The 14234-nt window shown below is 40.8% G+C and overlaps 1 pseudogene across 1 annotated transcript in view; it reads right to left on the minus strand.

The window, feature by feature from the left end:
- The window catches only part of LOC309648724 (small ribosomal subunit protein eS6 pseudogene), a 69204-nt pseudogene that overhangs the window by 29219 nt on the left and 25751 nt on the right, over positions 1 to 14234 (minus strand). The gene's annotated exons all lie outside the window — the stretch shown is intronic.

A 14234-nucleotide genomic window follows, 5' to 3' on the forward strand; every position in this document is an offset into this window, starting at 1 on the left:
CCTGGAAGGCAAAGCAGGCCGCTGGGCGGGGCCTGGGCCGAGGAGCGGGGCGGATGGGGTGTGGCCTGGAGCGGGCGGGGGGCGGGGCCATCGAGGGCCGGGCAGGTGAGGGGCCTGGCCGTGGACGCGGGGGCGTGGTCAGCGAGGCGTCCTAGCACGGAGCGTGGCCTGGGGGCGCGGCCTCCGGGGCGCTTTGGAGCGCGCGATGTCCGAGCGGCGTCGGAGCGGGAAGGAGGTCGGGAGGCAGCGCCTCGGTCGCCCCCGCGGACCCCGGGCTGACGCTCCCTCAGGCGGCTCGGGGCCTGGAGAGGTCGGGGAACGTGAGGGGTTCGCGGCCGGATACTTGCAGGACCCTGTGCCGGCCTCGGGCCAGGCCTGCGGAGCGCGGGCCACCACTGCTCCCCGGCGGCCGGCCGCGGCGCTGCAGCCAGGGAGGGAGCGCCCCCGGCCGTCCAGCTCGGACCGTCCAGCTCGAACCCTAACCCGTCCAGCTCCCGTCGTCCTCCGGACCGTCCTGCGTGGCCACCGGTCTGCAGCCCCGGCGGAGCGTGGTGTCCGGAAAGGAGAGGCCCCACTCGGTGCTGCGCGTCCTCAGAAGTTTGAGGGTTATCGTAGGGTTATTCGGCACAACGAGCTTCCAAGTTACTTCATCCCGCGCTGGTCCTCCTGTGAGCTTGGCTGGGAATACGCTGCACTTCGGCTTAGCCGACACCGTCACCCTGGAGGGTCTTCCATCCCAGGAACAAGGTAAGTCGCGTTTGTTTTTCACTTTTCTTTTTCGCAGGGAGGAAAGTTAAAATAGGTCCTATAGATTATGCTTAATTTTTTTTTAATTGAAGAAAAATTCACATAACATGAAACTAACCATTTAAGGTACTACCACCACCTTTATCAAGTTCCAGCATATTATCCTCACCACGGGAGAAAACCTGGTACCCATTAAGTAATGATTAAGTAATCACTCCCTAGTCCTCCTTCTTCAGCCACCTGGCAACCGCCAGCCATACAACACGTGGCCTTTGGGATCTGGCTTCTTTCACTTAGAATAATGTTTTCAGGGTTCACCCACATTGTAGTAGGTGTCAGAACTAAATTCTCTTTTATGGCTGAATAATGTTCCATTATATAGATATGTCACATTTTGCTTATCCATTCATCTGCTGATGGGCATTTAGGTTGCTTCCACTACTTGCCTATTGTGACTAGTGTTGCTGTGAACACTTGTGTACAAGTGTTTGACTCCCTATTTTCAGTTCCTTTGGGTGTATACCTAGGAGTGGAATTGCTGGGTCATGTGGTGAGCTTGTGTTTAATTTTTTGAGGACTCACCAAGCCATTTTCCACAGTGGTTGCCTATTTTGCATTCCCATTAGCAATGTATGAGGGTTCCAGTTTCTCCGCCTCCTCGCCAACACCTGTTTTCTCTTAAAAAAAACAAAAATCAAAAAAACCCAGAACTAGCCCCATCCTGGTTGGTGTGAAATATGTCACTGAGGTGTGTGTTTGTTTTTTTGCTTTTTGCCACGCAGAAAGGCCTGTGGGATTGCAGTTCCCCTAACAGGGATCGAACCCGGGCCCTAACGGTGAAAGCTTACTCAGGTTTTGATTTGCATTTTCCTAATGGCTAGTGATGTTGGACATTTTTTCATGTGCTTGTTGGATGTGTGTTTGTCTTTGGAGAAATCACTGTTCAAATCCTTTGCCCATTTTTTACTTGGGTTGCATGCCTTTTTGTTGTTCAGTTGTAAGAATTCTTTACGTATTCTGGATACTAGACATCATTAGATATATGATGTGCAAATTTTTTCTCCCATCCTGTAGGTTGTCTTTTCACTTGCTCGATTGTGTCCTTTGATGCACAAAAGTTTTTAATGCTGATGAGTTTCAATTAATTTTTCTTTATGCTCATGCTTGTAGTGTCACATGTAAGAAACCATTACCAAATTCAAGATCATGAAGGTTTACACCTATGTTTCCTTCTAATCGTTTTATAGTTTCAGCTCTTAGATTTAAGGCTTTGATCCAATTTGAGTTAATTTTTTTTTAAATTAGAGTGTGATTTCTTTTTTTTATTTTATTTTTAAAGATTTATTTATTGATTGATTAATTGATTGATTGATTGCTATGTTGGATCTTCGTTTCTGTGCTAGGGCTTTCTCTAGTTGCGGCAAGCGGGGGCCACTCTTCATCGCGGTGCGTGGGCCTCTCACCATCGCGGCCTCTCCTGTTGCGGAGCACAGGCTCCAGACGCGCAGGCTCAGTAATTGTGGCTCACGGGCCTAGTTGCTCCGCGGCATGTGGGATCCTCCCAGACCAGGGCTCGAACCCGTGTCCCCTGCATTAGCAGGCAGACTCTCAACCACTGCGCCACCAGGGAAGCCCTGAGTTAATTTTTATATGGATGTGATAAGGGTTCAACTTCATTGTTTTGCATGTGGATATCCAGATTTCCCAGCACCATTTTTTGAAAGGCCTGTTCTTTCCCCATTGAATTCTGTTGGCACCCTTGATGAAACCAGTTGTATGGTTAATATCTGGACTCTCAGTTTTATTCCAGTGATCCCTATGTCTGACCTCATGCCAGAAGCATAATGTCTTGAAAACTGGAGCTTTGTAGTATGTTTTGAAATTGAGAAGTGTGGGTCCTCCAACTCTGTTCTTTTTTAAGATTGTTTCAACTCTTTGACTATTTTTCACTAGCAACTCTATATGAATTTTAGGATCACTTTTTCTATTTCTGCAGAAAAGAATGTTGGGATTTTAGTAGGGATTGTGTTGAATCTGTAGAATGCTTGGGGAATATTGCCATCTTAACAGTATTAAGTTTCACAAGATGTCTTTCCATTTATTTAAGTCATCTTTAATGTCTTTCAGAAGGGTTTTGTGGTTTGGGGTATACAGATCTTGGACTTGATTGAATTTATTCCTAAGTATTTTATTATTTTTGATGCTATTGTAAGTGAGGTTATCTTATAAATTTCCTTTTCAGATTGTTCATTGCTAGTGTATAGAAGTACAAGTCATTAAAAAAATACTGATCTGGTATCCTACAATTTTGCTGAACTTCTTTATTAGGACTTTCTACATACGACATCAAGTCATCTGCAAATAGAGATAGTTTTACTTCTTCCTGTCTAATTTGAATGCCTTTTATTTCTTTCTCTGACTAGAACTTTTACTATAATATTGAATAGAAGTGGTGAAAATGGACATCCTTGTCTTGTTCCAGATTTTAGAGGAAGAATTTTCAGTCTTTCATCACTGGTTATTATATGAGCTTTGGGTATTTGGGATACTAGCTTGGGGCCTGCTGAGGTTATACTCCTTCTATTCCTTGTTTTTCTTTTAAGATTTATTATTTATTTTATTAATTTTTGGTTGCGTCTGTTCTTAGTTGCGGCACGTGGGATCTTCGTTGAGGCTTGCACGATCTTTCGTTGTGGCGCGTGGGCTCTTCATTGCAGTGTGCGGGCTTCTCTCTAGTTGTGCTGTGCGGATTTTGTCTCCTCTAGTTGTGGCGCCTGGGCACCAGGGTGCGTGGGCTCTATAGTTTGCGGCAGGCAGGCTCTCTAGTTGAGGCGCTCGAGCTCAGTAGTTGTGGTGCACGGGCTTAGTTTCCCCACAGCATGTGGGATATTAGTTCCCTGACTAGGGATCGAACCTGCGTCCCCTGCATTGGAAGGTGGATTCTTTACCGCTGGACCACCAGGGAAGTCCCTATTCCTGGTTTTAAAATGTTTTATCATGAAATGATGCTGAATTTTATCGAATGCTTTTTCTGCATTAATTGAGATGATCATTTGGTATTTTTTCCCTTCCTTCTATTCATGTGGTGTATTACATTGATTGATTTTTGTGTGTGGAGCCACCCTTCTAATTCCTCAGATAAATCCTGCATGATCATGGTGTATAATTATTTTAATGTGCTGCTGGATTCAGCTTGCTAGTATTTCCTTTCTTTTTTGAAAAATATTTTATTGATTTATAGCTGATTTACAATGTTGTGTTAGTTTCGGGTGTACAGCAAAGTGTTTCAGTTATACATATACATATATCCACTCTTTTTCAAATTCTTTTCTCATAGAGATTATCACAGAATATTGAGTAGTGGTCCCTGTGCTATACAGTACGTTCTTGTTGGTTATTTAATATATAGTAGTGTGTGTATGTTAATCCTAAGCTCCTGATTTATCCCCCTGCCCCGTTTCCCCTTTGGCAACCATAAATTTGTTTCCGATATCTGTAAGTCCATTTCTGTTTTGTAAATAAGTTCATTTGTATCATTTTTAAAAATTAGATTCCACATATGAGTGATATTTGCTAGTATTTTCTTGAGAATATTTGCATCTGTATTCATAAAATACTGGTCTATAGTTTTTTTCTTTGGTGTCTTTGTCTGACTTTGGAATCAGGATTATGCTATCCTCATAACTTAGGGCATGTCCAATAACTTCAGAGGTGTTCCTTTCTCTTCTGCTTTTTGCAAGAGTTTGGAGTGGATTAGTGTTAATTCCTTAATGTTTGGTGGAATTCACCTGTGAAGCCATCTGTTCCTGGGCTTTCTTTCTTGGGATGTTTTTGATTACTGACTCAATCTCTTTATTTCTTACAGATCTATTCTTATTTCTTCTTGGGTCAGTTTGGGTAATTTGTGTGTTTCTAGGTATCTGTCCATTTCATATAGGTTTTCTAATATACTGCCGTTGTTTATTGTATAACCTCTTCTTATTTCTGCAAAACCCATAGTAATGTCCCCTTGTTCACTACTGATGATAGTAATTTGAGTCTTCTCTTTTTTCTTAGCCTGCATAAAGAATTGTCCACTTTATTGATCTTTTCAAAGAACCAGCTTGTTTTGCTGATTCTGTTGATTATTTCATGTATCTCCACTCCAATCTTTATCCTTTAAACTCAACCCAAAGCCTCACTTTTAGTGGCTTTGGGTTTAGTTTTCTCTTCTTTTTCTTGTTCCTTAAGGTGTGAAGTTGGGTTATTGATTTCATTGTGTTTTGTGTAGCAGGCATTTACGTCTATAAGTTTCCCTTGGAGTACTGTATTCACTGCATCCTATAAGTTTTTCATTTTCTGTAGTCTCCAAGAATTTCCAAAATTTCCTTTGCGATTTCTTCTTTGACTCATTGGTTATTTAAGAGTGTGTTCTTTAATTTCCACGTGTTCGGAATTTTCCACTTTCCTTTCTGTTACTGATTTCTAGCTTCATTCCAGTGTGGTCAGAGAAGATCATTTGTGTTATTTCAGTCTTTTCAAATTTACTTGGACTTGTTTCATGGCCTAGTGAGTTATCTATTCTTGAGAATGTTCCATGTACACATGAGAAGAATGTTTATTCTGCTCTTGTTGGGTGAAATGTTCCGTGTATGTCTGTTAGATCTAACTAGTTTATAGTGTTCAAGTCCTCCATTTCCTTACTGAATTTCTGTCCCGTTGTTCCATCCATTATGAAAGTGGGGAATTGATGTTTCCAACTGTTGTTGTAGAACTATCTATTTCTCCCTTCAATTCTGTCGGTTTTTAGATCATACGTTTTGGTGTATGTAATTTGGTGTGTATATGTGTGTATATGTTTATAATTTTTATATCTCCTTGATGGAGATATATATATATAATCTTAAAAAATCAATATATAATGTCTTCCATTGATTCTTGTAACAAATCAATATATAATGTCTTTCATTGATTCTTGTAACAATTTTTAAGTTACATTCTATTTTGTCTGATATTAGTATAGCCACCCCAGCTCTCTTTTGGATTTACTTCTACATTTATTGTTTTATGTATGTCTTCTGTGTGTGTGATTTTTTGTTTTTGTTGTTCCTTAGTTCTTCCATTACTGTCTGCTTTTGTATTACTTAATTTTTTTAAGCATACCATCTTGATTCCATTTTCTTTTTCCATATGTTTTTTAGTTATTTGTTTGTGGTTACCTTGGGGATTACAGTTAACATCTTATGACAACCTAGGTTAAACTTATTTAAATAATACCATTTAAATGGCATTTAATAATACCATTTTTGTATTATATAAATAATACCAGTTAGTTTCAATAATATACAAACACCCTGCTCCTGTATATCTGTCCCTCCTTTATTTTTTAAATTATTTTTAAAATTAATTAATTAATTTGTTTGGTTGGTTTTTTTTGGCTGTGTTGGGTCTTTGTTGCTGTGTGTGGGCTTTCTCTAGTTTCAGCGAGCGGGGGCTACTCTTCATTGTGGTGTCCGGGCTTCTCATTGTCGTGGCTTCTCTTGTTGCAGAACACGGGCTCTAGGTGCGTGGGGTTCAGTAGTTGTGGCATGCAGGCTTTACTAGTTGTGGCTCACAGGCTCTACAGCGCAGGCTTAGTAGTTGTGGCGCACGGGCTTAGTTGCTCCACGGCATGTGGGATCTTCCTGGGCCAGGGATTGAACCCGTGTCCCCTGCATTGGCAGGCGGATTCTTAACCACTGCGCCACCAGGGAAGCCCCTCTGTCCCTCCTTTAGATTGTTATTTTCACAGATTACATCTTTATATATTGTGTTCAAAGATTTATAATGATTATTGTGTGCATTTGTCTCTTAAATAATATTAGAAAAAGTGGAGTTACAAACCAAAGTTCAATAACAGTGGCTTTTATGCTTACCTATGTAATTACCTTTACTATTTGCTGTTGACTGAATTATGTCCCCCAAAATTCATGTGTTGAAGCCCCAACCCGCAATGGGATGGTATTTGGAGGTGGAGCCTTTGGGGGTGATTAGGTATTGAGGGTAGAGCTCTCAGGATGTGATTAGTGCTCTTAATAAGAAGAGACACAAGAGAGATCTCTTTCTCTCGCTCCACCATGTGAGAACACAACAAGAAATTGGCCTTTTGCAAGCCTGGAAGAGGACCCCCACCAGTCTGCTAGCACTTTGGTCTCAGGCTTCCCAGCCTCCAGAACTGAGAGGAGTAAGTGTTGTTTAAGCCCCTCAGCCTGTGGTAAAATGTTGTGGCATCGAGTTGACTAAGACACTGGTGTTCCTTATTTTACTTACGGCTTTGAATCACAGTCTAGCATCCTTTCATTTAACCGTGAAGGACTCCTTTAACATCTCTGTAGAGCAGGTCTGCTGGCAGTGAACTATTCCAGCTTTTGTTTATCTGGAAGTGTCTTAATTTCTCTTTCATTCTTTTTTTTTTGGTTTATCAATATATTTTTTATTGAAGTATAGTTGACTTACAGTGTTGTGTTAATTTCTGCTGTACGGCAAAGTGATTCAGTTATATATATATATACACACACACACATTTTTTAATATTCTTTTGCACTATGGTTTATCACAGGATATTGAGTATAGTTCTCTGTGCTATACACTAGGAACATGTTGTTTATCCATTCTGTATATAAAAGCTTACATCTGCTCACCCCAACCTCCCACTCCATCCCTCCCCCAAACCCCTCCCCTTTGGCAAACACCAGTCTGTTCTCTGTGTCCGTGATTCTGTTTCTGTTTCATAGATAGGTTCGTTTGTGTCATATTTTAGATTCCATATATAAGTGATATCATATGGTATTTGTTTTTCTCTTTCTGATCTATTTCACTTAGTATGATAATCTTAAGTTGCATCCATGTTGCTGCAAATGGCATTATTTTGTTCTTTTTTTTTTTTACAGCTGAGTAATATTGCATTGTATATATGTACCACATCTTCTCTTCATCTGTTGGTAGACATTTTGGTTGTTTCTGTGTCTTGGCTATTGTAACTAGTGCTGCAGTGAACGTTGGGGTGCATGTATCTTTTCAAATTATAGTTTTCTCTGGATATATGGCCAGGAGTGGGATTGCTAGATCATATGGTAATTCTATTTTTAGTTTTCTGAGGAACCTTCATACTGTTTTCCACAGTGGCTGCACCAACTTACATTCCCACCAACAGTGTAGGAAGATTCACTTTCCTCCACACCATCTCCAGCATTTATTATTTGTAGACTTTTTAATGATGGCCATTCTGACTGGTGTGAGGTGGTACCTCGTAGTTTTGATTTGCATTTCTCTAATCATTAGCAATGTTGAGCATCTTTTCACGTGCCTATTGGCCATCTGTATTTCTTCTTTGGAGAAATGTCTATTTAGGTCTTCTGCCCATTTTTCAATTGGGCTGTTTGTTTTTTTGTTGTTGAGTTGTATGAGCTGTTTGTATCTTTTGGAAATTAAGCCCTTGGCGGTCACATCATTTGTAAATATTTTCACACATTCTGTAGGTTGTCTTTTTGTTTTATTTATGGTTTCCTTTGCTGTTCAAAAGCTTGTAAGTTTGACTGGGTCTCATTTGTTTGTTTTTGTTTTTATTTCTATTGCCTTGGGAGACTGACCTAAGAAAACATTGGTACAATTTATGTCAGAGAATGTTTTGCCTGTGATCTCTTCTAGGAGCTTTGTGGTGTTAGGTCTTATGTTGAAGTGTTTAAGCCATTTTGAGTTCATTTTTGTGCATGGTGTGAGGGTGTGTTCTAACTTCATTGATTTACACGCAGCTCTCCAACTTTCCCAACACCACTTGCTGAAGAGCCTGTCTTTTTTTTTTTTTTTTCTGAAACATTTATATTAACATATTTCCATACAAATAATCCAAAGAAAGTTTAGTGTTAGTTGTTTTTTTTGTTTGTTTGTACTGCATGTTCTTATCGGTCATCAATTTTGTACATACATGTCAATCCCAATCGCCCAATTCAGCACACCACCATCCCCACCCCACTGCGGTTTTCCCCCCTTGGTGTCCATACGTTTGTTCTCTACATCTGTGTCTCAACTTCTGCCCTGCAAACCGAGCCTGTCTTTTTCCCATTGTATATTCTTGCCTCTTTTGTCAAAGATTAATTGACTGTAGGTGTGTAGGTTTATTTCTGGGCTCTCTATTCTATTCCCTTGACCCATATATCTGTTTTTGTGCCAATACCATGCTGTTTTGATTACTGTAGCTTTGTAGTATTGTCTGAAGTCTGGGAGGGTTATACCTCCTGCTTTGTTCTTTTCCTTCAGGATTGCTTTGGCAATCCTGGGACTTTTATGGTTGCATATGAATTTTATGATTACCTGTTCTAGTTCTGTGAAACATGGGTAATTTGATAGGGATCACATTAAATCTGTAGATTGCTTTGGGTAGTATGGCCATTTTAACAATATTAATTCTTCCAGTCCAAGAGCATGGGATATCTTTCCATTTCGTTGAATCATCTTCAATTTCTTTTATTAATGTTTCATAGTTCTCAGTATATAAGATTTTCACCTTCTTGGTCAGGTTTATTCCTAAGTATTTTATTTTTGGAGGTGCTATTTTTTAAATAAATTTATTTATTTTATTTATTTATTTTTGGCTGCATTGGGTCTTTGTTGCCACACGCGGGCTTTCTCTAGTTGCGGCGAGCAGGGGCTACTCTTCATTGTGGTGCAAGTGCTTCTCATTGCAGTGGTTTCTCTTGTTGCAGAGCACGGGCTCTAGGTGCACGGGCTTCAGTAGTTGTGGCACGAGGGCTCAGTAGTTGTGGCTCGCAGGCTTAGTTGCTCTGCGGCATGTGGGATCTTCCCAGGCCAGGGATCAAACCTGTGTACCCTGCATTGGCAGGTGGATTCTTAACCACTGCACCACCGGGAAAGTCCCTGGGGGTGCGATTTTAAACTGTATTTTTTTTTTACATTCCCTTTCTGATATTTTATTGTTGGTGTAAAGAAATGCAACCAATTTCTGTATGTAATCTTGTATCCTGGTACCTTGCTGAATTCATTTATTAGTTCTGGTAGTTTTTGTGTGGAGTCTTAAGGTTTTTCTATATATAGTATCATATCATCTGCATATAATGACAATTTTACTTCTTCCTTTCCAATTTGAATATCTTCCATTTCTTTTGTGGCTAGGACTTCCAATACTATGTTGAATAGAAGAGGTGAGAGTGGGCATCCTTGTCTTGTTCCAGATTTTAGCGGGAAGGCTTTCAGCTTTTCACCATTGAGTATTATATTGGCTGTGGGTGGGATTTCCCTGGCGGTCCAGTGGTTAAGACTCTGTGCTTCCAAGGCAGGGGGCATGGGCTCGATCCCTGGCCAGAGAACTAAGATCCCACATGCTGCCTGGCGCAGCCAAAAAAGAAAGTTATCATATATTGGCTGTGAGTTTGTCATGAATAGCTTTTATTATGTTATGTTCCTTTTTTACCCACTTTAGTGAGAGTTTTAATCATGAATGGAGGTTGAATTTTGTCAAATGCTTTTTCTGCATCTATTGAGATGATCATGTGGTTTTTGTCTTTTATTTATGTGGTGTATCACATTGATTTGCATATGCTGAACCATCCTTGTGAACTTGTGATGAATCCCACTTGTTCTTGGTGTATGATCTTTTTTTATGTGTTGTTGGATTTGGTTTGCTAATATTTTGTTGAGAATTTTTGCATCTATATTCTTCAGAGATATTGCCCTGTAATTTTCTTTTTTGGTGGTGTCTTTGTCTGGTTTTGGTATCAAGGTGATGGTGGTTTCATAGTATGTCTTTGGTAGTGTTCCCTTCTCTTCCATTTTTTTTGGAAGAGTTGGAGAAGGATCGGTAGAAGTTCTTTTTTATATATTTAGTAGAATTCACCTGAGGAGCCATCTGGTCCTGGACTTGTGTTTGTAGGGAGTTTTTAATTTTTAATTTTTATTTATTTTATTTATTTGGTTGCAGCGGGTCTAAGTTGTGGCATGTGGGCTCCTTGGTCGCGGCATGTGGGCTCCTTAGTTGTGGCAGGCAGGCTCCTTAGTTGTAGCTCAAGGGCTCCTTAGTTGTGGCTCACCGGCTCTTTAGTTGCAGCTTGTCAGCTCCTTAGTTGCAGCACACGGGCTCTCTAGTTGTGGCATGTGAACTCTTAGTTGTAGCATGCATGTGGGCTCTAGTTCCCTGACCAGGAATCGAACCCAGACCCCCTGCATTGGGAGTGTGGCGTCTTAACCACTGCACCACCAGGGAAGTCCCTGTAGGGAGTTTTTAAAAATTACAGATTCTAGGGAATTCCCTGGCGGTCCAGTGGTTAGGATTCCATGCATCCACTGCAGGGGGGCACGGGTTCGGTCCCTGGTCGGGGAACTAAGATCCTGCATGCTGCATGGTGAGGCCAATAAAGAAAGAAAGAAAGAAAGAAAGGGAAGAAAATTACAGATTCTGTTTCTCTTTTAGTGATCAGTCTGTTCACATTCTCTGTTTCTTCTTGATGCAATTTTGGTGGGCTGTATGTTTCTAGAAACTTGTCCATTTTTTCTAGGTTGTTGAATTTGTTGGCATATAATTGTTCATAGTATTCCTTTATGGTTTTTTGTATTTCTGCAGTATCAGTTGTTATGTTTCCTTTTTAATTTCTTATTTTGTTTATTTGGGTTCTCTCTCTTTTCTTTTTGGTGAGCATGGCCAGAGGTTTGTCAATCTTGTTTATCCTTCCAAAGAACCAGCTCTTGGTTTTATTGATCTTTTTTCTATTGTTTTTTAAATCTTTATTTATTTCCTCTCTGATCTTTATTATTTCCTTCCTTCTGCTGAATTTAGGTATGTTTGTTCTTCTTTTTCTAATTCTTTTAAGTGGTAGATTAGGTTATTTGAGTTTTCTTGTTTTTTGAGGAAGGCCTGTATTGCTATGAACTTCCCTCTAAGAACTGCTTTTGCTGCATCCCATAGATTTTGTGTGGTTGTGTTTTCATTGTCATTTGTCTCAAGGTATTTTTTAATTTCCCCTTTGATTTCATCATTGACCCATTGATTTTTTAGTAACATGTTTTTTAGCCTCCATGTAATCATTATTTTCTCATTTCTTTTTCTGTGTTTAATTTCTAATTTCATGCCATTGTGGTCAGAAAAGATGATTGAGATAATTTCCATACTCTTAAATTTATTTAGGCTTGATTTGCACCCTAGTGTGTGGTAATGTTCTATATGCATTTGAAAAGAATGTGTATTCTGGTTTTTTTGGATGTAATGTCAGTTAAGTCTAATGGTTCTCTTGTATCATTTGGGATCTCTGTTGCCTTATTGATTCTCTGTCTAGAGGCCCTGAGTGGGGTGTTAAAGTCTCCTACTACTACTATTATTGTATTCCTGTCAGTTCTTCTCTTTATGTCTGTTATTTGTTTTATGTATTTGAATGCTCCTATATAAGGTGCATATATGTTGATGAGTGTAATATCCTCTTCTTATGTTTATCTTTTATTAGTATATAGCGTCCTTCTTTATCTTCTTTTACAGCCTTTGTTTTAAAGTCTATTTTGTTTGATATGAGTATTGTGACCCCTGCTTTCTTGTCATTTCTGTTTGCGTGAAATATCTTTTTCCATGCCCTCACTTTCACTCTGTGTGTATCCTTTGCCCTAAAGTGGGTCTCTTGTAGGCAACACATTGTAGGCTCTTGTTTTGTTTTGTTTTTATCCAATCTGCCACTCGATGTGTTTTGACTGGAGCATGTAGTCCATTGACATTTAAGGAAATTATTGACAGATATGTATTTATTGCCATTTTTAACCTTGTTTTCCCATTGATTTTATATTTCGTCTTTGTCTCTTTCTTTTTCTTTTTCCTTTTGTGGTTTGATGATTTTCTTTTGTATTATACTTGTGTTCTCTTCTTTTTGTTTTTTCTGAATCTGTTGTATGTTTTTGATTTGTGGTTACCTTGTTTTTCAAGTATGGTAACCCCTTCCTATATCTACTTGCCTTAGACTGGTAGTCATGATACTGACCAGGGTTATTAGCCTGCTTAATCAATAGAAGTTGACGTGAGGCTAGACAAGAAATTCAGCAAGGCTTTACTGGGGCCCTGCACCAGCTGCAGGGGGGAGCGAGAACAAGTAACAGGTTTCCTTGCTCACTCCCTAAGGGGGCTGCGAGCTGGTTCCTTATATGGGGTGAGGGCAGGGATGTGTCTAGGGGTCGGGCTGGAGGGGTGGCTTAGGTGATTTGCCCACTCCTTTGTGGTGTTGAGTGCAGGGGGGCATGCACAGTACCGGGCTTTTGCTCCTGACACCCAGTTTTTTTTTTTTTAATTAATTAATTTATTTATTTATTTTTGGCTGTGTTGGGTCTTCGTTTCTGTGCGAGGGCTTTCTCTAGTTGCGGCAAGTGGGGGCCACTCTTCATCGCAGTGCGCGGGCCTCTCACTATCGCGGCCTCTCTTGTTGCGGAGCACAGGCTGCAGACGTGCAGGCTCAGTAATTGTGGCTCACGGGCCTAGTTGCTCCGCGGCATGTGGGATCTTCCCAGACCAGGGCTTGAACCCGTGTCCCTTGCATTGGCAGGCAGATTCCCAACCACTGCGCCACCAGGGAAGCCCCCGACACCCAGTTTTTGCTCCCGGCTCTTCAGAAATGGCAGTTGGGGTTGGGTTTTTTTTGTCTTTTATATCTTTTGGGTCCAGAATTTGCCCCAACTGCGCATGCACGCAGTTATTTTTAGTCCCATATAGTTTCTTTGTATTCTGTAGCTTGAGGAGAGGTGTGTCTAGGTGCAAGCGCTGCAGCAAAGGGTCCCAGGTCCCAGGCCTGTCTCATTCCCCCCGAGAGACTCTACACCCTTATTCTTAAGGAGTAAGGGCCTGAAGGTCTCTTCTTCTAAACTTCTTCCTGCTCGACAGGGGCCACAGACCATAGCCTACCCTAGAGGTGTAGAAGTCCCTCGCTGACTGTCCCAAGGACCTGTAGGGACCTAGGCCGCCCTCCGCTGGAATGGGCTGAATTCCTTGAGCGATCGTGAGCCTCACTTGAAACTGTTGGAGCCTAGAAGACATAAACTTAACCAGAAGATTAAACAAACAAGGGCTTAAAAGGAGAAGAACAACAATAGCCATTAAAGGGCCTAGAAAGGCACGGAACCAGGTTAACTTCGGGAGGGCTTCCTTAACTGTTGACCAGACGGGGTGATGTTGCCCCTGCCAAGAAGCCATTCTGCTTGGGTTTGTATTTGTGTTAATCTTGGGGTTAAAGTTTAACATGTTTCTCTGTTTATAGAATGGAAGGTCTGGACCTGTTGGTTCCAGGTCTCCTTCCTGGGCCGCAAAGTCTTAGTCACAGGTTTACAACAGTAGGGAAGACAATGGAGCACTAGATGAAATATAGCATAAATCAGCATGACTGAAAAGGGTTATGAGAAAATGAAAACCTCCTGCCGGAAAGTTTTTTATACCTCGTGGGATCCAAGAGAACAAACTAGAGAACCAGTTTTCAGTTTCCCCGCCCATGTTAAAT

The sequence above is a fragment of the Balaenoptera physalus genome (assembly GCF_965194825.1).
Source record: "Balaenoptera physalus genome assembly, chromosome: 19".
Taxonomy (NCBI): Eukaryota; Metazoa; Chordata; class Mammalia; order Artiodactyla; family Balaenopteridae; genus Balaenoptera; species Balaenoptera physalus.